Consider the following 21758-nt stretch of genomic DNA (forward strand, 5'->3'; position numbering starts at 1 on the left):
CAGATCTCTCTAGTCCCTGAGACATCTCTCTTTTCCTCCATCCACTCCATTATCATATGTAATATTTCTCTCTCCTCATACACCATCTCTCCCTGCCCTCCACCATATGTCCAACTTTTCTCCCTCTCTTCTCCATGCATGCCTCCTGCCCCTCCACCATATGCAGGATTTCACTCTTTCACCCCTTTCTACCTCTTTGTTTCATCTATCCCTTCCTCTCCTCCACCCCAATTCTTCCTCTCCTTCCCACCATCCCCCTGAGCACCAGCTTTTCTGAGGAGAAATGCAGCCACACTTGCTCGTGATGTCCTCTGCCTGAGCCTGCATGCCAGTGCTCTCCCCTAGAGTCAGTAGATTTTTTTTTTCTACTGAGCATGTGTTGGCTACCTTGCCTCTGGAGCTCCACCCTCAGCTGTCAGTTTTTTTCTTTGACTGGTGCCATTCAGGTTGTAGCTCTCACTGCTCCTTGCCTCTTCAGTCAGGTTTAAAAAGTTTAAGAGCTTTAGAAGGTAGAGAAGTCTAGATTGCCTGATCCCATCCCTTAAAAAGTCCAGAGGCCAAAGATACATCTAAATAAAGGCATCCACATTCAGAGGAGAAAGGAACCATAGAAAGAAATAAGATGTTAAAAAAAAAAGAACATTAGCTTCAAGTGTGCACAAATTAACTTATACAATAGTCCAGGAATATCTGCTTTCATATTGAAGGGGCCTCTCTCTTTACCCAACAGCAGCCCTATTGCACTTTGAGCTGCGAGAGAGAGGCACATGCACACACTAGACCAAAAGGGAGGGAGAATGAGACTGTCAGACCAAGCAAGAAAGGAGGGAGAGAAAGGCACACCCAGCTCAAAGGAGAAGAGGCAGAGGTAGAACATTTCTGGACTGAGGAGGGGGGCAGGGAATGATATCCTGGACCCCAGAGAGAGAGAGAGAGAGACACACACACACCTGAACCAAGGAGGGGGAAGAAAAAGATGCCAGACCATGAAGGTGGAAGGGGTTCTGGGGTGGAGGAAAGGAAGAGCAGAGAGTGGACATGGAGAGGGACAAAGAAAGAAAAGAGATGCTTAGCATAGAGGGAGCACAGGGCAAGAACACAGTGGGGCAATGCTGGACAAGGGATGGGATGCTGGACAGAGTAAGACAGAAACACACTGAATATGGGGGGAAAATAAGGACAGGGACACAGACCACAGATGGAAGACACTGACAGGATGTATAGGGATGAAGAGGAAAATGGATAATAGAGAATAAATGTAAAAAAAGACAACAGACCCTGGAGTGAGTTAATAAAAAAATAAGAAACAGGACCAAAATAATGCTCAGACAACAAAAAGATAGGAAAAAAGCATATTTTAATTATTAATTGTAATATGTCAGCTTTAGGAAATACTCATCTCTGATAGTAATAGAAGTTGAAATCCAAGCTGTAATGGGTTTTTTTTTATAGGTATGAATGTGTTTGCTTTTTGCAGTATTTGTTTACTGGAGATCTGAAAGGGTTCTATCTTCCCTCCCCCACCACCTTGGGAGAGTTTTTCCACTCAGACCCTATTTAGTATTAGCTACACCAGGGGTAGGGACTCCAGTCCTCGAGAGCCGTATTCCAGTTGGGTTTTCAGGATTTCCCCAATGAATATGCAAAGGGTTTGCAGCAAAGCTTCATTGATAAGAAGATTGTGGTGAAGGGATGAGAAGGTGGAGGCTTCTTTTTAGGCATGACCAGTGTCCCACCTGGTCTCATGGACAGACAACTTGTGAGTAGCCGTGTCCATGGAAGCGCCAAGAGTTCGTCCTCTAAACAAGGGGCATTTGCTAGCCTGCCCTGGTGGTTAATGTCGATCTCAGACAATGTAAGCCAGGCAAGGCGGTTCATCGAAACTGACATTGCTGCCGCAGGAGAGGTCAATTCAAGGGTCTTATTTGCTGACCTGACCATGTACTTGTGGAGATGAAGCAAGTCTAATATGAAATGTTGGAAATCCAGGAGCTTACATTCCAGAAGATATGTTTGGAACGTGGCCAGTTGTGTCACCAAATGCTTCAGGTAGAAGGAAAAATGGAAAGTGTAATTACGAGACCGGTTGGCCAACATAACATTCTGATATAGACATTTGCCCTCTCTGCCAGGGGGGTACAAAGGTATAGACACTGGCTCTGAAGAAGAGATTCAAGAAGGAGCTGTGGTTTATCAAAATCTGGAAAGGAGACTACCCTGTATAGTGAGTCCAAATTGTGGGGAGCCACAGGCACTGTAAGTTGAGGAACTGCTTGGGTGGCTAATCATAATATAAGGCAACTAAAAATTGTTTGGATGTTTTAGAATCTGCCTTTAAAGGAATGGGTAAAGTCATATCCTTGAGAAATTTGGAAAAGGAACTGCCTGAGAAGAAAAGTGAGTAAAATTACCCCCTGAGGAATCCTTGGCATCGGAGAGCAGAGGTTCCTGTTCAGAAACCCCCTAGAGATCTCAATTTCTAGCAGTGCGGGGCGGTGTGAAACAGACGGTACCAAAGGCTCCAATGCTTTGCCTTGCGGAGAGCCGTCTCTGGTGACATCTGTGAAGAAGACGATCGGCATTGAGAGGCCGATGTCAGTTCCCGTACTAGAATCGGTGCCACTACTGGAGACTCCTGGGTAGGTACAACCGGAGTTGAAGGCTCAGTCTGAACTGGCACCGAGAGAATCTATGTTGACATGGGAGTCGACAAGTAGCCAAAATTCCTCCCATAAGTCCTCTTGCAACTGTAATTCTGTAATTCACTGCATTAAAGGAAAGCACCGGTACCATTGGCCTACAAGCCTTCAGCGCCACTCAAATGCTCTAGAGATGAGAATGCTGGTATCGAGGCACTCATCGATACCGAAGCGGAGCTATAGTTGGGGCTGCTAGAGGTTGACAGGACTTGACTCACTGCTACTATGACCAGAAGCCCAGAGGGAACAGGGAAAAGCTTGGCAGCCGGCTTACCCACTGGGAGGTGCAACACCGCAGACAGCATGGGAAGATCCGGTTGGTGCAGGCTTGAGTAGTACGGCTGGTGTTGGAAATGCGGTGGGCACCGGATTTCCGACAGCGCAGAACAGGAGCAGCTACTGAAGTGGAGTGGAAATGCGCTGCTGAAGAAAAAAGCAGAGGAAGCAAAAATCGGCAACTTCAAAGGCTAGACACTGCAAGAAGAAGTGTTGGATGGCGGTGACCACAAGTGCCCGAACATAGCAACTGCCCGTGTTGAGAACTATTGGCGGGAGGGACAATAATGGTAAGACAGCCATAGGAAAAACAAACGCTATGGGTGCACGGTTCAGGCTATCGCAAACTTTCTAGAGTCTTAAAGTGGCAATGCACTTTTAAAGTGGTCCATACAGGGGCTCCGTCGGTGAGAATATGCCTGTTTGTCTTGCCTGCTTGTCCTGGGCTAACTATGACTTATGCTTAAATAGGTCTTGGTCAGGTTGACATATGCAAACAAACAAAAATCAAATAAGCAAAGCAACATTTAAAGACAAAACATGTGATAAAGAGTGCTCAGTCAAATTAACAGCATCCCCTCTAGTAGTAGTGTAATTAGGAACATCATAGCCCCATCTGCCTACCACCACACAAAGCTAGTAAAGTAATATAAAATATCACATCTTGCCGAAATTTTTTAACAAGTGACAGGATGGAGAGTGTTCTCACAAGATCCCTCATCAGAAGATTCTGCCAGTGTCTATAATTCCTCAGTGCCAAATCCCAAATATGTGAAAAAGTGAAAAACATTCAAGAGTCCAAAAATCCAATAAATATAATCAATTCTTCTGTCCACCAATTAGACAACTATGCAGTAGTCATAATTTCCTCTTCCTCAACATGAGTTTGTGTTTCACAATTTGCTTCATCAGGAAGAAGAATTCAATCTGAATAGAGCAGGATCAGGAATCCAGCCCTGAGGAAAAAGCATAAGAACATAAGAATAAGCCTTACTGGGTCCATCAAGTCCAGTAGCCCGTTCTCACGGTGGCCAATCCAGGTCCTTAGTACTTGACCAAAACCCAAGGAGTAGCAACATTCCATGCTACCAATCCAGGGCAAGCAGTGGCTTCCCCATGTCTTTCTCAATAAAAGACTATGGACTTTTCCTCCAAGAAATTGTCCAAACCTTTCTTAAAACCAGCCATCTTTTTTCCAAGCTGAAGAGCAGAACCTTTTTAGTCTTTCCTTATATGGGAGGAGTTCCATCCCATTTATCATCTTGGTCGCTCTTCTTTGAACCTTTTCTAGTGCCGCTATATCTTTCTTGAGTTAAGGAAACAAGAACTGAACGCAATACTCCAGATGAGGTCGCACCATGGAGCGATACATGTGCATTATAACATTCTTAGTCTTGTTAACCATCCCTTTTAAAATAATTCCTAGCATCCTGTTTGCTTTTTTGGCATTAACATGTTATCTTCATAAACACATCCAAAACATTGACTCAGTGTTTTGGATGTGTTTATGAAGATAACATCTTCTCAGAATTAACTTTGAGGAGCTGTAGTTCTGAGGTCTTCCCCCCCCCCCCCCATGCTATATTTCTTTTTAAGTTTTGAATATTTGAGCAGAAAAGTCACAATTTAATCTTTTAAGCTGTATTCTTTTTTTTGTTAGTCCTGGTTTTATGCAGTTTATATTCATGGTGATTTGTTATCTGAAGAGATAATTGAAATCACCTATTGTTACAATGTTGCTGGTTTTACTAAACATGATGGCAGATATAAAATGCCAAATGGGCTATCTAGGCTGCCCTTCTACACTATCTACTATTTCTTCTTCTCCCTAAGCGATCTCACATGTTTGTCCCACACTATCCTGAATTCAGATAGTCTTCATCTCCACTGGGAGACAATTCCACGCATATACCACCCTTTTTGTAAAGAAGTATTTTCTTACTTTAGTCCTGAGCTATCACCTCTTAACTTCATCCTATGCCCTCTCCTTACATATTAAGGGCTCCTTTTACAAAGCTAGCGGGGTTAACGTGCGTGACTTTTCATCACACGCTAAGCCCCACGCTGGCCAATAACTACCGCCTGTTCAAGAGGAGGCGGTAGCAGCTAGCGCGTCCGGCGGTTTAGCGCGCGCTATTATGTGTGTTAAACCGCTAGCGTGCCTTTGTAAAAGGAGCCCTAAGTTCTCTAAGTCTGTCCTTTTATGATTTATGACAAAGGCCACTAACCAATTTTATAGCCACAAGCTGCTTAGTAGTTGGCAGAGATAATTGGCCGTCTTATCTGCCTTCCCCTTAAAAGGCTCCTGATTTACAATACCACATAATAAAAACACTTATATTCTGATACTATCTTAAAATAAGTAAGTTTTTAATTTTCTCTTAAAGATTATACTTTATACCAAGTTTCTGATCACTAATCTCTATAATAAAACCCTAAGCCGCGCATGCGCACTTCTACTTGCGTGTTTTGTATGTCCGTGGCCTGAAGAAGTGCGTATGCGCGACTACAACTGCCCCACACTCGTGGCCCTGTTTGCATTCCAGCGGCAGCAACTGAGTGGTGGAGAGCAGCCCCGCTCCGTCCGTTGACCCTCTACAAACCTCCCAGCTCCAGCGGTGTAGGCAGCACTATAAACACGCTGCTTCGCGCCCTTCTACTGCCGATTTCCTCTGCTGTGTCTCTGATGACATCATTGGAGACAGACGCGGGAGAGGAAATCGGCAGTAGAAGGCCGCGAAGCAGCGTGTTTAAAGTGCTGCCTATGCGGCTGGAGCCCGGAGGTTTGTTGGTGGTGGGAGGGTCAGGAGCAGGCCTGATCGAGCAGAATAATGGCAGTAAAAGAAGGGGGAGGGGCCGAATGGAGCAGGGAAGGGTAAGGGAAGAGAAGGGAAAGGGGGGTGGGGTAAAATGCTGCTACTGCTACACAGGGACTTGGAGGGGAAGGGAAATACCGCTGCTGCTTCTGCACAGGAAAGGGGGGGATAGGAGGGAAATGCTGTTGCATAGGGAAGTGGGATAGAAATGCTTCTGCACAGGGAAATGGGGAAAAATGACAGACAGCGGGAGGGAGGGAGGGAGACAGAAAGACACAGGGGCAGGGAGAGGGACAGAAAGACAGACAGAGAAAGGGGGCCAGGGAGAGAGAGAGAGTCAGTGGGAGGGAGACAGACAGACATATATTCTAGCACCCGTTAATGTAACGGGCTTAATGACTAGATAATAAAACCCTAAGTGGCGCATGCACACTCCTACCTGCGTGTTCCGTATGTGGCCGGAAGGAGTGCGCATGCGCGCCTACAACTGCCCCACACTCGCGAAGGGAGAAGATACAGAATCAAAGAGAGACTGACAGAAAGCCAGGGAGAGAGACAGAGACACACAGGGGGACAGAGACAGAAAGAAAGGGGGGCAGGGAGAGAGATAAAAAATATAAAGTAAGAAAGAAAGAAACGCCTCAGCGACCCATTGTGCTAAAAGTCTACACATCTATTCTAGCACCCGTTAATGTAACGGGCTTAAACACTAGTGAAAAAGAATTCCAGTAAAAAAAGCAGCCTGGTTTAAACAAATCAGCTTAACTTTAAAATTTGATTCCCTGTATAGATGAAAAATAAATTGGCAGACTGTCTTTAAATTTGTTTGTTTTAATCCACCGCATCCTTTACAGAACATCGCAGTTTATATCTATAATTTTTTTTAAATCATGAAAGGCTATTGAAGCAGTGTAGATTTTGATATAGAATTAGGATAAAAACTTGTAATGGAAAAAATATGTACTGTAACTATGGCAACCTGTTAACTGCATATTATGTATGTTAACCTGTAACCCGTTCAGAGTATATAGTATGTATGTTTTATGTTGCTGGAAGGCTCATAATATAAATAAATTTAAAAAAAACAAAACAAAACTGAAGTGGAATTTAAACCTGGAGCCCAGCTCACTGCTCTCTTGGAAACATATATCCAGCACAGAGAGGTAGCCTATGCTGTCTCAGACATCTCTATGTCCCTTGTTCCCCTCCTTCCTCCCTTTGTAATTTGGACATTTCAGTTTGGGAAATGTTCAAGATGGACATTTCTAGCACATGGATGCCCATCACATAATTTTAGAACAGGATTCATGCAGGATGAATGTCCATTTGTGATGTACTGACTCAAGTGGCATTTTAGAAATGTTGTCTAACTTCCTTCTTCTCCAGCACCGTGACAAGTCCTTTTCACCATCATCCATCTTCTTTCTCCCATCAGGGTTCATGCACAAAAATCTATACCTGTGTCTTGTTCCAAAGAATGGACTGCATTTGCTTAACAGCGATGTGAAAGACTGACAACAAATTATAGGAAGCATTTGGCTGCAATTGCTATTAAAGGTGTTGCAATTAGTTACTAAATTTAGAGGGCAATTGCTTTCGTATATGGGTAATTTGAGTGTTGGATAATTTTGTTCCTTATATAAATGATGTACGGTAAATTTGTTTAAATATTAGAAAACAATTCAGTGACATACCTATGCAAAAAGGGGAAAACAGGGAGGGGGATAAAATGTTTTTCATATCATTGTACAGTGCTTCCCCCAAACCATCACAACCCCTCCCCCACATACCAAAATGAAAGAAGCTGACACAATGAGCAATTTATACAGAGCTTTAATTTGTAGTTAAAAAAAATACTTAACACTAGAACCTTTTACCTGAAGAGAATGAGTGAGGATAATGCCACTGGTGGAATAGAAAGGACACCAGGCATTATTGGCACTTTACAGGGCACCTGAGGTGGCACTAGACCTTGTTACAAAAAAAATCAGAAACAATGATGCCTAATGCTCCAAAACAAAATGGGCACAACATCCCCACCCTTAGCAGCATTTAAAGGGGCGCATGAACTCACTCTGAAAAGCAGTCACCTTTAGATCACACTCGTACGCCTCTCTGCAATGGGACTGCCAGCCTGTTCCGGCTATATACATTTATTATGTATAACATAAGACATTTTCAGAATTACACAAAAGAATTTAGACCATTTTAATAACCAACTTTCTCCTGAGCCTGGCTGGGCTTTTACAGGGCCCCTACTTTCAACTGGTTTGCAGAGAAGAACTCGAGGGGCAGTCAATGGAAGGAAGAGAAGTATACAATATATAGCATTTCCAGAAGTTGATGGGCTCTGTTACTCTCCTCCTTCCCAGAGCTGCTTACAGGGAGAACAAAGTACAAGAGTGTGTGTTTTATTTTTTTTAATTACAAGAACTTTATAATAGCTAATTTTCAGCCAATAACACAGCAATTAATTTCTCTTCAATAGAGTTTAAGGTAAGCTCAGGCTTCCCAGAGAACTGACAGAATTGAAAAATTAACTTGCAGAGCTATTGTAAATTGTAATTTTTCTTTAAAATCCAGCATAGTACTGGAGGGTGGCCAACGTGACACCGAGTTTTAAAAAGGGTTCCAGAGGTGATCCGTGAAATTATAGACCAGCGAGTGACATCTGTGCCGGCCAAAATGGTAGAGACTATTATATAAAGAACAAAATGACAGAACATAAAGTATGGATTCATGAGAGAAAGCCAACATGGATTTAGTCAAGGGAAATCTTGCCTCACCAAACTACCGCATTTCTTTAAAGGGGTGAATGAATATGAGAATAAAAGAGAGCCAGTCGATATTGTGTATTTGGATTTTCAAAAGGCATTTGACAAAGTACCTCATGAAAGACTTCTGAGGAAATTAGAAAGTCATGGGATAGGATGTAATGTCTTGTTATGGATTACCGTAATAACTGATTGAAAGACAAAACAGAGAGTATGTTTAAATGGTCAATATTCTCAATGGAGAAGTTTAAATAATGGGGTTCCACAGGGTCTGTGTTGGGACCACTGCTTTTAACATATTTATCAATGATCTAGAGATCCAAGTTTCCAAGTTTCCAAGTTTAATTCGATTTTGATTAATCGCTTTTTCTTAATTCAAAGCGATGTACATTAAAAATTACATTAAAACATAGTATTACATTGAGAAAAGTTGACTAAACTTAAGACAAAAAATGACAATACTAGAAACATAAGGGAAAGAGAAGGCAAGAAGTTACAATATAAAATAAAGATGGGAATCACATTTAGGGAAGGAACATGAGGAAGGGGTGAAGCTTGGTCCTGAAATTGATTTATGATGAAATTAATAATTAATTTAAGAAGGCATCATTGAATAGAAAGGTTTTCAGGTTACTTTTGAATTTCTCTAGATTGACTTCTTGTCTCAAGTGGTAAGGTAAAGAATTCCAGGTTTGGGGAGCAGTGACGGAAAAGATATATTGGCGTCTTGTATTTATGATTTTAAGAGATGGAATTGACAGTAGATGTTGATCAGTAGATCTTAATGTTCTATTCGCAGTGTAAGGAATTAATGATTTATATATAAAAGCCGGAGTTTTGAGAGAAAGAGATTTGAAAGTAAGCAAGCTGAGTTTGTAAATGATTCTGTGAGTAACAGGAAGCCAGTGGGCTTCCTTAAGAAGTGGAGTGACATGGTCGAATTTTTTGGCTTTAAAGATAAGCTTGACCGAAGTATTCTGTATAATCTGTAAACGTTTGATTTCTTTTTGAGCTATGCCTTTGAAGAGTGCGTTACAGTAATCTATCCTGGATATAATGAGAGAGTGGATGAGAATATTAAGTGAATTATTGTTAAGGAATTGTGAAACAGAACGAATTTGACGAAGTCTAAAGAATGATGACTTAATGATATTGCTGATGTGGTTATGAAAGGAAAGTTTACGGTCAAAAATGACGCCTAATATTTTAATATTATCTACCTCTTGTATAGGATGATCCTTGATGGTAATAGGAAATTTGAGCTTTGGGTTATCTTTCCAAGGAAAGAGTAATATATTAGTCTTATTGATGTTTAGTGCGAGTCTATTGTTGTTTAGCCAAAGATGTATTTTTTCTAATTTTGCATTGATCTCAGAAGTATCTGAAGGATTATCAATATCAATAGGGTGTAAAAGTTGTATGTCGTCAGCGTAAGCGAAGACATTAAAGCCTATTGATTGGCATAAGGTTAGAAGGGGGGCAAGAAATATATTAAATAATAGTGGAGACAGTATGGAGCCTTGGGGGACGCCATTAGTTGTAGTAAAAGTATTAGAAGTAGAGTTGTTAAAAGAAACTGAAGAGGAGCGATCAGAAAAATATGATTGAAACCAGGAGAAAACTTGATCTGTAATTCCTATTGAATGAAGTCTGTGAAGTAGAAGTTCGTGATCAATTGTGTCGAAGGCGGATGAAAGATCTAAGGAGATTAATAGAACGGATTGATGATGGTCTAAGAAGTAATGAATTATAGTGGACATGCCTATTAGTGAGTGTTCGGTGGAATGATGTTGTCGGAAGCCGGTTTGATTGGGGTGAAGAATATTTGTTTTTTCAATGAATTCTGAGATCTGATTGAAAACTATTTTCTCTGTTAGTTTTGACAGAAATGGTAAGTTGGCAATAGGTCTGTAGTTTGACTTGTCTTCGGCGCTAGTTTTATGATTTTTGATTATAGGATGAATGATAGAACTTTTCCAAGCTTTGGGGACAATGCCTTGTTTTAAACTTTCACTTACTAGAGTAAGAATTGCAGAGCCAAAGATCCTAATAAAGCGCTTTAGAAAAAATGGGGGAATTGGGTCGATTGGAGAACCTTTTGAATTGATGGATTTAAGAGTGGATTCTATCTCTGTCAAATTAGGAATTTTAAAGTTGGAACATTTTGAAGATAATATGCTAGACTCGATTGGCTCTTGACCGGAAGAATTTGAGATAAAAGTAGACCTGATCTTATCAATTTTCTCGGTAAAGTAATTAGCTAGATCCTGGGCAGAGAGGTTAAGTTCGTTTTCTTGGCTTTTCCGTTTATTTGAGTATGTAATAGAATTTAATATGCGATAGAGAGTAGAGGAATTTGAAGCTTTTTGAATCATACCTGAATAATATTTTGTTTTTGCATGATTTATTTTAGTTTTGTAAAATTTTGAGTGTTCTTTGAATAATTCCAAGTTAGTTAATGATTTATCTTTTCTCCATTTTCGTTCTAGTGATCTTAATTGTTGTTTTATAAGTTTAAGCTCTGCTGTGTACCAAGGATTGGTAGATTTCCTTTCAGGAATAGTTTTAAATTGAAGAGGAGCGACTATATCTAATAAGCGACAGATATTTGTAGTCCAAAGGTGGAGAGAGTCATCTAGTGAAATAGAGGTAAAGTCAAACAAATGTGGAGAATATGTAGTGGAAATAGTCTCAGACGAGAGGTTATTAAAGTCTCTGAATTTAACTATTTTCTTAGAAGTTTGAGATTTTATAGATGTAAGAAAGTAAGATATTGATATTAAATGATGATCCGACCAAGGAACTGGTTTACTGAAATTAAAATAGTAGTTGTTTGTTTGGGAATTTGGAATGAGTACCATGTCAATGGTATGTCCTAAGTAATGAGTTGGGTCTGATATTAAAGGGAACATTTCTAAGAGATCAATGTGTGAAAGGATATTTTTAGTTTGAGTATTATAGGCATCGTCGAAGTGAATATTAAAGTCCCCTAAAATTAAAGGGTTCAGAGTGGAAGAACAGAAATCAAATAAAAGGGATTGTAATTGAATTAAATTTTCACTGGTGATTGGGGGAGGCAGATACAGTAGTAAAGCATCAAGCTTAGGTTTAGTGTGAAAAGAAAATTGCAGGAACTCAATGGGAGAGCTGGAAGAGGAATAATCGATACCTATTGGTAAAGATGAGCGAAAAATAATAGCTAATCCTCCACCGCGTTTGAAATAACGATGGTTGAATAAATAAGAGAATCCGGAGGGGCAGCAGTAAGAAAGATAAGCTTCTTCACCGTCTTTTAACCAGGTTTCTGTTAAGCATAATACGTCAAATGATTCTTGAGAGATTATATCTTTGATTAAGTGATGTTTGGTTTTAATTGATCGGATGTTAATTAATCCTATACTGAGTGAAAGACTATTGGAGACTGAAATCAAACTATTAGAGGCTGTTGGAGGAGTGATGTGATCATTGACGATGTTATTGGATGGAGTTAAGGGAATTGAGATTAATTCTGAATAGGAGGGGTGAGTAGAAAGTTTGGTTGTGTTGGGGGGTCTGTGACCCCAAAGAGCAGATATTGGAGAGTTAAGTTTGTCCATTTTTGTAAGAAGTAAGTCAGGAGCTAGTTGATTTACAACAAAGGTAAGATTAGAATTTAAAATAGGAAATTGGATAGATGAGTTAGGGAAATAGTAGGGATCAGTAGACCAAGATGGAAGAGTGTTATGTTTAATAAAAGCGCACTGTAGAATAACTAGTGAATAACTAGTAGATGAGAATAACTAGTGAAATAATTAAATTGCTGAGGACACAAAGTTGTTACATCATAAGAGGATTGTGAAAATTGCAAGAGGACTTTGTAAGACTGGGCATCAAAATGGCAGATGACATTTAATGTGAGCAAGTGCAAAATAATGCATGTGGGAAAGAGGAACCCAAATTATAGTTATGTGATGATGGATTCTACATTAGGAGTTACTGCCCAAGAAAAGGATCTAGGTGTCATCATTGAGGATGTGTTGAAACCTTCAACTCAATGTGTAGTGGTGGCTAAGAAAGCAAATAGAATGTTAGGGATTATCAGGCAAAGAATATAAAACAAAAGATGAAAATATTATGATTCAGTTTTTTAAACCATTCATAAGTTGAATTTGTATGTAACTTGGATCCTAGTATTCTTCCCACCTTCTCCACCTCCTTGAGGCCCCTCTTGCATCCCTTTCCATCCATCCCACTTTTCCCTCTCCACCACATCCAACATTACTCCCTCTCATCTCTCTCTTCCCTATTACATAGTAACATAGAGGGAAGGCTTCTGGCTCTGTCGCAGGACATGCATAGGAGTCGCTGCCTGCGGCTTTGTGCAGAGAAACGACTGTGGCTGGGAGGAGGGAGCCAGCCAGATGGTAAACATCTGCCAGAGGGAGACGTACTTGGGGCACAGAATGGAGGGAGGGAGAGAAAGGGGTGTGTTGGAACTCAAGAGGGAGGGAGGAGGGGCACGTTGGGATACCGAAGGTAGAGCAGGAACCCCATTTGTAAGTACAAGCTTGACGTATGTTGGATGTTCCTAAAACATAGACATGTATTTTTAAAAATATATAAACCGCTTAAATCTAAGTGGTGCACATAAAAGGGATAGGACAATTTCCCTTTGAGGAAAGGCTAAAGTAGCTAGGGCTCTTCAGCTTGGAGAAGAAATGGCTCAGGGGTGATATGATAGAGGTCTATAAAATACTGAGTGGTGTGGAAAGGGTAGATGTGAATTGCTTGTTTACTCTTTCCAAAAATACTAGGACTAGGGGGCATGTGATGAAGCTACTAAGTAGTAGATTTAAAACAAATCAGAGAAAATATTTCTTCACACAACATGTAATAAACTCTGGACTTTGTTGCTGGAGAATGTGGTGAAATCAACTTAGCAGGATCTACAAAAACATCTGAATAATTTTCTAGAAGAGAAGTCCATAGGCCATTATTATTCTTAGGATAAGCAGCATAAAATCTGTTTTACTACTTGGGATTTAAATAGTACTAGCTAGAACCTAAACACATTACTGGGCAGACTTCTACACTCTATGACCCAGAAATATCAGTGAAGAAAGATAATTGAATGATCTGTAATGTATGTACCTATTGGGTAGACTGGATGGACATTCAGGTCTCTTTATCTGTTGTCCTTTATTACGTTACTAGGGACCTGGGTTGGCCACTGTTGGAAACAGGATACTGGGCTTCATGGACCTTTAGTCTGTTCCAGTATGGCAATTCTTATGTTCTTAAGCCTTAACACACTGACCCCTCTGACATTTTCCAAAATGAGACTCCCAAAATGTGGGAATCTACCACCACTAGGGGAAATGAGATTCCTGTGCTAATGCACTGCACATACCATAAACCCGATTTACATCTTTCAAGCAGACACCTAGCTCCACCCCACCTTTCTGGACCTTTTGGGAAATTCTAACACTGAACTGCAAAGAGACAGCAATGAAGTAGCTATAAAGCGTGAGTGGGCTGTATGTGCACAAAAAAGTTTTGGAAACAAATCCTTGGTACAGCTCTTTAGTACAATAGATCAGTTTGTGCAGGTCCTTTTGCAGACATGGAGCAGAAAGCTTAGCCAAGAGCACAGGTTCTCAAAGACTAGTCAATGTATTAAGCTACTCTGCCAAGGCATAAGCTCTCAACTACAGCATCTTTATTGACCTTTACTTCTGCAAAACCCAGCAGGCTAAACACAGCCAAATTACACTAAAACATTTTAGCCAGCGAAATCCCAGAGGACTCCTCACATTCCATCTTTTTTCTTACCCACAGCGAACCATGGTTACTTTAGCGTTGAGTCTAAATTTCACTTAAGAGCTTTAGAAGGTAGAGAGGTCCAGAGCGCCTGGTTCCCATCCCTCAAACAGTCCAGAGGAGGCCAAAGAATACAGCACAATGCCAGTGAAACTATCTTTGCAGACCTTGACAAATCCAGCTGCTGCTGGGCCCTCTTCCATCTTTGAAAAACTTCCAGCCAAATCCTATCAATACTTTATTTTTCCAGCCTCCATGCTAAAGTCTATTAATTTATAGGGTTCCTGTTTTTAAGATTTTAAAACAAATTCCAATAACCCCCCCCCCACCCTAACAATTAAAATAGGTGGCTATTGGATAAACAGCAGAAAAACCACCACTTTCCCCTCTCCTGGCTTATCTCATATTCTCCAGTGTCTGTGTGCTCTTTTGGAACCAATTCCTCCTAAATAACACATTTCATCAGAAAAAGGACCCAGCCGTAGTCTATATGGCACAAATGCACCAACTTTTTGTATCCTAAAAAAACAGCCTTCACTATCTAAACACCTAAATTTTTATCATTTTAAAGCACCCAGGAATAGAGCTTTAACTATTTGCAATAGCCATGTCCTCTTAGTAACTGTTTTATATTTACAAGCTCTGCATTTATCCCTTTAATTGGCAGATGGTGAAACAACTGCTTTATGTAACTTGATGTTTAACAAGAGCAACAGTGTCAAGTAACAGATATTAGGAGATGCAGATCTCCCAAAAGAGACATAGAAAACACAGGTTGCTTCTGTGCAACAATGCCAAATAAAGGGTTAAACCTGAAAATCATATTTTGAAATCAAGTTCTGGATATACTCAGGTAAAAACATAACACTTAGCCCTTGATATTCCATCCTTGTATCTTATTTTTCCTAAAGATAACCTTATTGTTTTAGGGACGCTCCAATTTTAAAAGTACTCTTTTTATGCACCTTCCTCTCAGGCCCACTATTAGCACTTTGATCTGCCTTATGTTAGTGCATTTACTTTCTTGTTTCACGCTCCCTCGGTGACTCTTCAAAAAGATCAGAGAGTTGGGACAGTAGGGCCATAGCCGAGGGTGGGCCACATCCTTTCCACTCTGGAGTCAGACCCTCTCTGGTCAGAAACAGTGGCAAGGGCTAAAGAAAAGAGAATAAGAGGCACCGCCTAGTGCCCACCCATGTTAACCTTTGGGCCGCAACAAAACCAACCATCAGTCTGGCTCCAACACTGTGGGATAACAACAGCCATCTTAAGGCTTCTTTTCAAGCACTACCACATCAGCAGCAATCTGTAATGCCTAATGATAGATGAAGATAGCTTTTACAATGTTGTCTTTGGTTAACCCTCTAGCTCTGTTCCTGTTGCATGCCCACATCCTCTGCCTTCCCATGACATAAAAATTCAGGGTTGACTTCCCACAGGAAAATACCCTTTTGTTTCTGATCCACTTCCCCAGTGCAGGGAATGAGTAATGGCACTTATTTAAGAAACCTGGAAGCACTACAAGGGCCAGCAGTTGTAAGGTCAACCGATTGGTGGCCAAACATCAGCCAGGATTTCCTGAATCTGTATCATAACATCTGATCTTATAGTCCACTAATACCTTGGAGTTCAAAGTAGGTTACAATATCAAGAGCCAGAAAAAAAAAAACCTCTCAAATCTGACCACGACACCCACCTACAAAACATTCAGGAAAGAACTGAAAACCATACTATTCAAGAAATTTGTCAAATGATCTAACCAAACCATATCAACCCTTCCCAGATCCCGATGCATACTATAGCGTCAACCATGTAATCTCCCTGGGCATGCCCAGGCTAATTTCTTGTTGTAAACCGCCTGGAACTGAAAGGTATTGGCAGGATAGAAGACATCAATGTAATGTAATGTAAGAAAACAATAAAAGTTTATATGCAGGGACTTGCAGTTCCTGTTTTTCAAAGGGAAACCTGAACAATTAGTATAGGTTTCCCTTTGAAAACCAGGAACTGCAAGTCCCTGCATATAAACTTTTGTTGTTTTCTTACATTACATTACATTGATGTCTTCTATCCTGCCAATACCTTTCAGTTCCAGGCGGTTTACAACACACAGTAGGGTCAAATCTGGACCAGGTCAGCTCATCCATAAAAGAAAATATGGTCCAGCTGTCAACCCTAGCTTATCGTCATTTGTCATTTTGTTTCCAGCACTCAGACTCCATGGGCAAGAGAGGAGTCACTGCTGGCAATAAGTGTATTTTGAGGTTAGAGGAAGGAATGGAGGGAGGGACAGAAAGAAGGTACAACAGGGAGCATGGCCAAGTTCACAATCACATAAAAATGGCAGAGCCACTTTGTGATAAGCACAGATTCATGGAGCCACTGCTTCAAGTCCACTGACAGGAAGCATTTACCACAAACCAGAAACAAGCCAAGAGGCTTTCCTTGTATAAGTAGGCTGAAAATTCAGTCCACACCAGGGACACACCACAAACCTAACTACAAGTTACACACAATGCTTCAGAAAAGCCTGTCAGTGTCTCAAAGGAGCAGGACTGGCCCTGGTAATAAGAATACAGGATTTTTCAGCTTTCTATTTGTAGGCTAGCCGGACTTACAGTAGCTCCCACAGCTCTTTCAGGGCTCTACTGGCTCAGCTGTACAGGACCAGGGCCAGCAGTTCAGAATATACTAAATAACAGGAGCAGGCAGTGGCATAGTAAAGGGGTGGGGAGCGAACTGCCCCGGGCACCGTCTTGAAGAAGCCTACTCCTCCCCTGCTGCGTGTATGCCTTCACTGCCTCCCACCATACCTCTATCTCTTCCCTGGCACAAGCAGCAGTCCCAACCTGCTGCTTGTGCCGGCCTCAGCTCTCCCTCTGATGTCACTTCCTGGTCCCACAACCAGGAAATGACATCAGAGGGAAAGCCGAGGCCGGAGCGAGCAGCAGGTTAGAGATGTTATTCACACTGGGGGAGCTAAAAAGGTACGGGGGAAGGAGCGCCACTGACCTGGGCACTCTCGCTATGCCACTTTAAGCAGGTTGTTGCTTTAAATCAATTTATATGCAAGTTTAAATCAGATTAATAGTTTCAGATTTGTGCAACTCCAAAAATAATTTTTAAAAAAAGCAGCTTTCATGTTTTTTTTAAACTGATGACTCAGAAAACCATCCACACCAAAACAAATTAAATTTTCTTGATTAGAAATCAGTATACAAAAGAAAGGGTCCGATGCAAATCGGCCAAGGTGGAGGTAGCCTAACTGCAAGTTACTTCTTAAATTAACAAATAAGATATATTTATCCTCACTAGAGTGTTGAGAAAATAAATTTTTAAAATAGTGAGGTGGGGTAGGGTCACCAGATTTTTGTCTGAAGAAACCCATACAAATGGTCCCCTAGCCACGCCCCCCCCCCCCCCCCCCGGGCAAAGCCTACTCTTTGTTTTCTGACTTCTGAGCCGCATCTGGAGGGTCTCTGAGCTTGCACGGATGCGTGCGACATCATCCACACATGCTCAGAGGCCCTCCAGATGCAGTCGGGGGAGAGGGGGGGTCAAGGCTTTCCAAAACTTGGACAAACAACTGGGTTTTGGAAAGTCCATCCAGGCACCCAGACAATCTTCTAAAAAGAGAACATGTATGGATTTTCCTGGACACCTGGCAACCCTAGGGTGGGGAAAATTAGCCTCTGAATATGTGGCTGCACACTGGTATGCATATCTGGATTTGAGTTCCAGGCATGAATTGGCTTTTGTGCAACAGTAACACGCAGTGGCCAAAGCCAGGTTGTGTATTTATTGGGCGCTCCAGCTTATAGGGCCTCAACCAATGAAGGAAACATTCAGTAAAAGAAGGTGGAGAGGGGGAGGTAGCAGTGAATGAAGGAGCCATACTACCACTAATCACCACTAGTTAAGACCAGTCCAGACTGAACTGGACATCACTGCTGTGCAGGCCCTTCAAGAGGGGTAAGAAGGGGAGATGGGTGGACATTGAATAGAGTGCAGCAGCACTCCAAGACAGATGTAACTAGGCAAAGACTGAAAAGGTCTATGTAAAAACAACTTATACACTCACATACCAATAATCCTAGGTCAAAAGGGAAAGGCTGAGCCAGTTCTATCTTCACTATATGCATGTCTAGTTTTCTTATTTTCCTTTAACACAAGCAGTATTACATATCCATGTACATAGGTAAAAATAAATCCAGAGCTAGATTAGTGATCCTTAAGCAGATAGAGTTGGTAATTCTGCTTTAAGAAAACACAATTTTAGACAACTGTCAACATGTTGTGTCAGTAAAACTAACGAATGAGGCGGCTTATAGATAATGCTATGGACAGACATGTTCCACAAGACTGACCTACCCAGCAGCCAAGAACAACATCTTAGTGCATAGAGGGCAAAGCTAGGCATAAGTCCAGCTGTGTACAAACTGACAAAATATGTTCAGAAAAAAAAGGAAGGTTAAGATGACTCATTTTCATCAGTTGATAAAGTCACGTACAAAGTTAGGCTTTCTGCAAGACCCTACGCCTTATTCCAGACTACTTTAAGAGCTAAACAATTACACATTTCCCCATCATTTCTTTGTGTAGAGTTCCTTGAGAAGCAGTTCTAGTGTGATATGAATTTTCTGCAAGAAGCTATCCAATTTTCTTCTTACACCTCTGAAATAAAAGCATCCTTAGAAGGGATTCAGACCCTTCCACCTCCTTCACTAGGACCTACAGACCTCCATCCCCATTTAGATAATTGCTTCTTCCACTCAGCACTAAGACTGTGTCCATTAAAAAAAGCTTCAGCAACCCACAGGGATACAAGCAGCATGGAAGGAAAAATGGTTCACCCATAATCTGAGCGAGGGATTTCACAATTCTCCTTCAATCCCATTCTACATTAATTAATATGCTAAAATAAGAGTACCAAATTTCCATCACCTTAAATTAGAGAATGACATAGGGACAAATTTTTCCCCATCCCTGCAGAAACTCAAATTTCCCCATCCTGTCCCCGCCTCATTCCTGTAAGTTCTGCCTTAACTGCACAAGTCGCGAACACTTATGATTTGAAAGTGTTTGAGGCTTGTGCAGATGAGGACAGAGGTTGCAAGAATGGGGCAGGGGCAGGGACAGGAAAAGAACTCACCGTGACGGGATGGGAAAATGAGTTCTGCCGGGGACGAGGAAAAATTTGTTCTCGTGTCATTCTCTATCTTAAATAAATAAAAAGGAGAATACATACACATAATGTTTTCTACAAAACCTTCGAAAGCAGCTTTGACCCCCCCCCTCTATATCTAAATGCCAGAGATGGATGTCAATATAGAAGTCCAAAAAAGCACAGTTACTCTCTGCTGAAAGTACAGGTGACAGCAGGCAGCTATTCTTAACATGTGGGTGATGTCATCCATGGAGCTCCGATGCAGACAGCTTCACAAGCCGATTTGCTTGCAGAACTTAGAAAGATTGCGACTGCCTTCCCGCCCATGCAAGGACACACATTTCTCAATTCAGTTAGTTAGCAGAGGCACCAACCCGGGGAGGTGGGTGGGTTGTGAGAATAGCTGCCTCCTGTCCCTGGATAACACCTATTATGGCAAGTAACTGTGCAATATCCCAGGACAAGTAGGCAGCCTATACTCAACATGTGGGTAACCTCCAAGCTAACCAGAATGGGATGGTGGGAGTGTTGGCGATTCAGGAGAATAAATTTTGTAATACTGCCTGGCCAAAATGGCCATCCCGTCTGGAAAAAGAATCCAGACAATAATGAGAGGTAAAAGTATGAATCGAGGACCAAGTGGCAGCTTTGTAGATTTCCTCAATAGGAGTATATCTAAGGAAAGCTACTGATGCCGCCATGGGCTGTGACTCGACTCGGTAGATGCAGTCCAGCCTGAGCATAGCAGAAAGGGACGTTAACCAGTTGGAGATGGTGCGCTTGGAAATTGGATGTCCCAACTTGTTTGGATCGAAGGAGACATCAAGTTGAGGAGCAGATCTATGTGGTTGAGTGCGTTGCAAGTAGAAAGCCAAAGCACACTTACAGTCCAGGGTATGAAGAGCCGATTCTCCAGGATAAGAATGAGGCTTTGGAAAAAAAACACTGGAAGTACAATTGATTGGTTGAGATGAAATTCTGAAACTACTTTAGGTAAGAATTCAGGATGAGTATAGAGGACCACCTTGTCATGATAAAATACTGTGAAAGGTGGGTCTGCAACTAAAGCTTGTAGCTCACTGACCCATTGAGCAGACGTGAGAGCAATGAGAAAAAACACTTTCCAAGTGAGATATTTAAGATGAGCCAAATCCATTGGTTCAAAAGGAGGCTTCATCAATTGAGCAAGAACAACATTGAGATCCCAAACCACTGGAGGCGGTTTGAGAGGTGGTTTGACATTGAAAAGTCCTTTCATAAATCTGGAAACCACAGGATGAGCAGAAAGGGATTTCCCCACGATAGGCTGATGAAAAGCAGCAATTGCACTGAGATGGACTCGAATGGATGTGGATTTGAGGCCTGATTGAGACAAATGGAACAGGTAATCCAAAACTGAAGATAAGGAGGTAGATTGAAGCTCCTTGTGATGAACGGTACACCAAGCAGAAAATCTAGTCCATTTCTGATTGTAGCATTGCCTAGTGGTAGGCTTTCTGGAAGCCTCTAAAATGTCCTTAACAGATTGAGAAAACTGTAGAATGGCAGTTAATTTGAGAGGTACCAAGCTGTCAGGTGTAGAGACTGCAGGTTGGGATGAAGTAGAAACCTCTGACTCTGTGTAAGCAGAGAGGGAAATACTGGTAGAAGTAGAGGCTCCCTGCTGCTGAGTTGAAATAGAAGGGAGTACCAGGGTTGTCTGGGCCACCGAGGAGCTATCAGAATCATGGTGGCATGTTTCTGTTTGAGTTTGACAAGAGTCCTGAGAATCAGAGAAATGTGTAGAGAAACTGATTCGTCCATTCCAGAAGGAAAGCATCTGCCTCAAGGCGGTGAGGGAAGTATAACCTAGAGCAGAACTGAGGCAGTTTGTTGTTGTGGGAAGACACAAAAAGATCTATCTGAGGAGTTCCCCACTGAGAAAAAATGTGATGAAGAGGCGAAGAATTGAGTGTCCATTTGTGAGGTTGCAGAAGACAACTCAATTTGTCTGTCAGACAGTTTTTCTCTCCTTGAATGTAGACTGCCTTCAGGAAGGTGTTGTGATGGATTGCCCAGTGCTTCCTAACAAAGAGGGAGAGATCCCGTTCCTCCCTGCTTGTTGACATAGTAAATGGCGACTTGGTTGTCTGTCCGAATGAGGACTACCTGGTCGTGAAGAAGATGTTGAAAAGCTTTGAGAGCATTGAAGATCGCTCTGAATTTCAATAGATTGATGTGCCACTGA

Source organism: Geotrypetes seraphini, chromosome 6, assembly GCF_902459505.1.
Source record: "Geotrypetes seraphini chromosome 6, aGeoSer1.1, whole genome shotgun sequence".
NCBI lineage: Eukaryota > Metazoa > Chordata > Amphibia > Gymnophiona > Dermophiidae > Geotrypetes > Geotrypetes seraphini.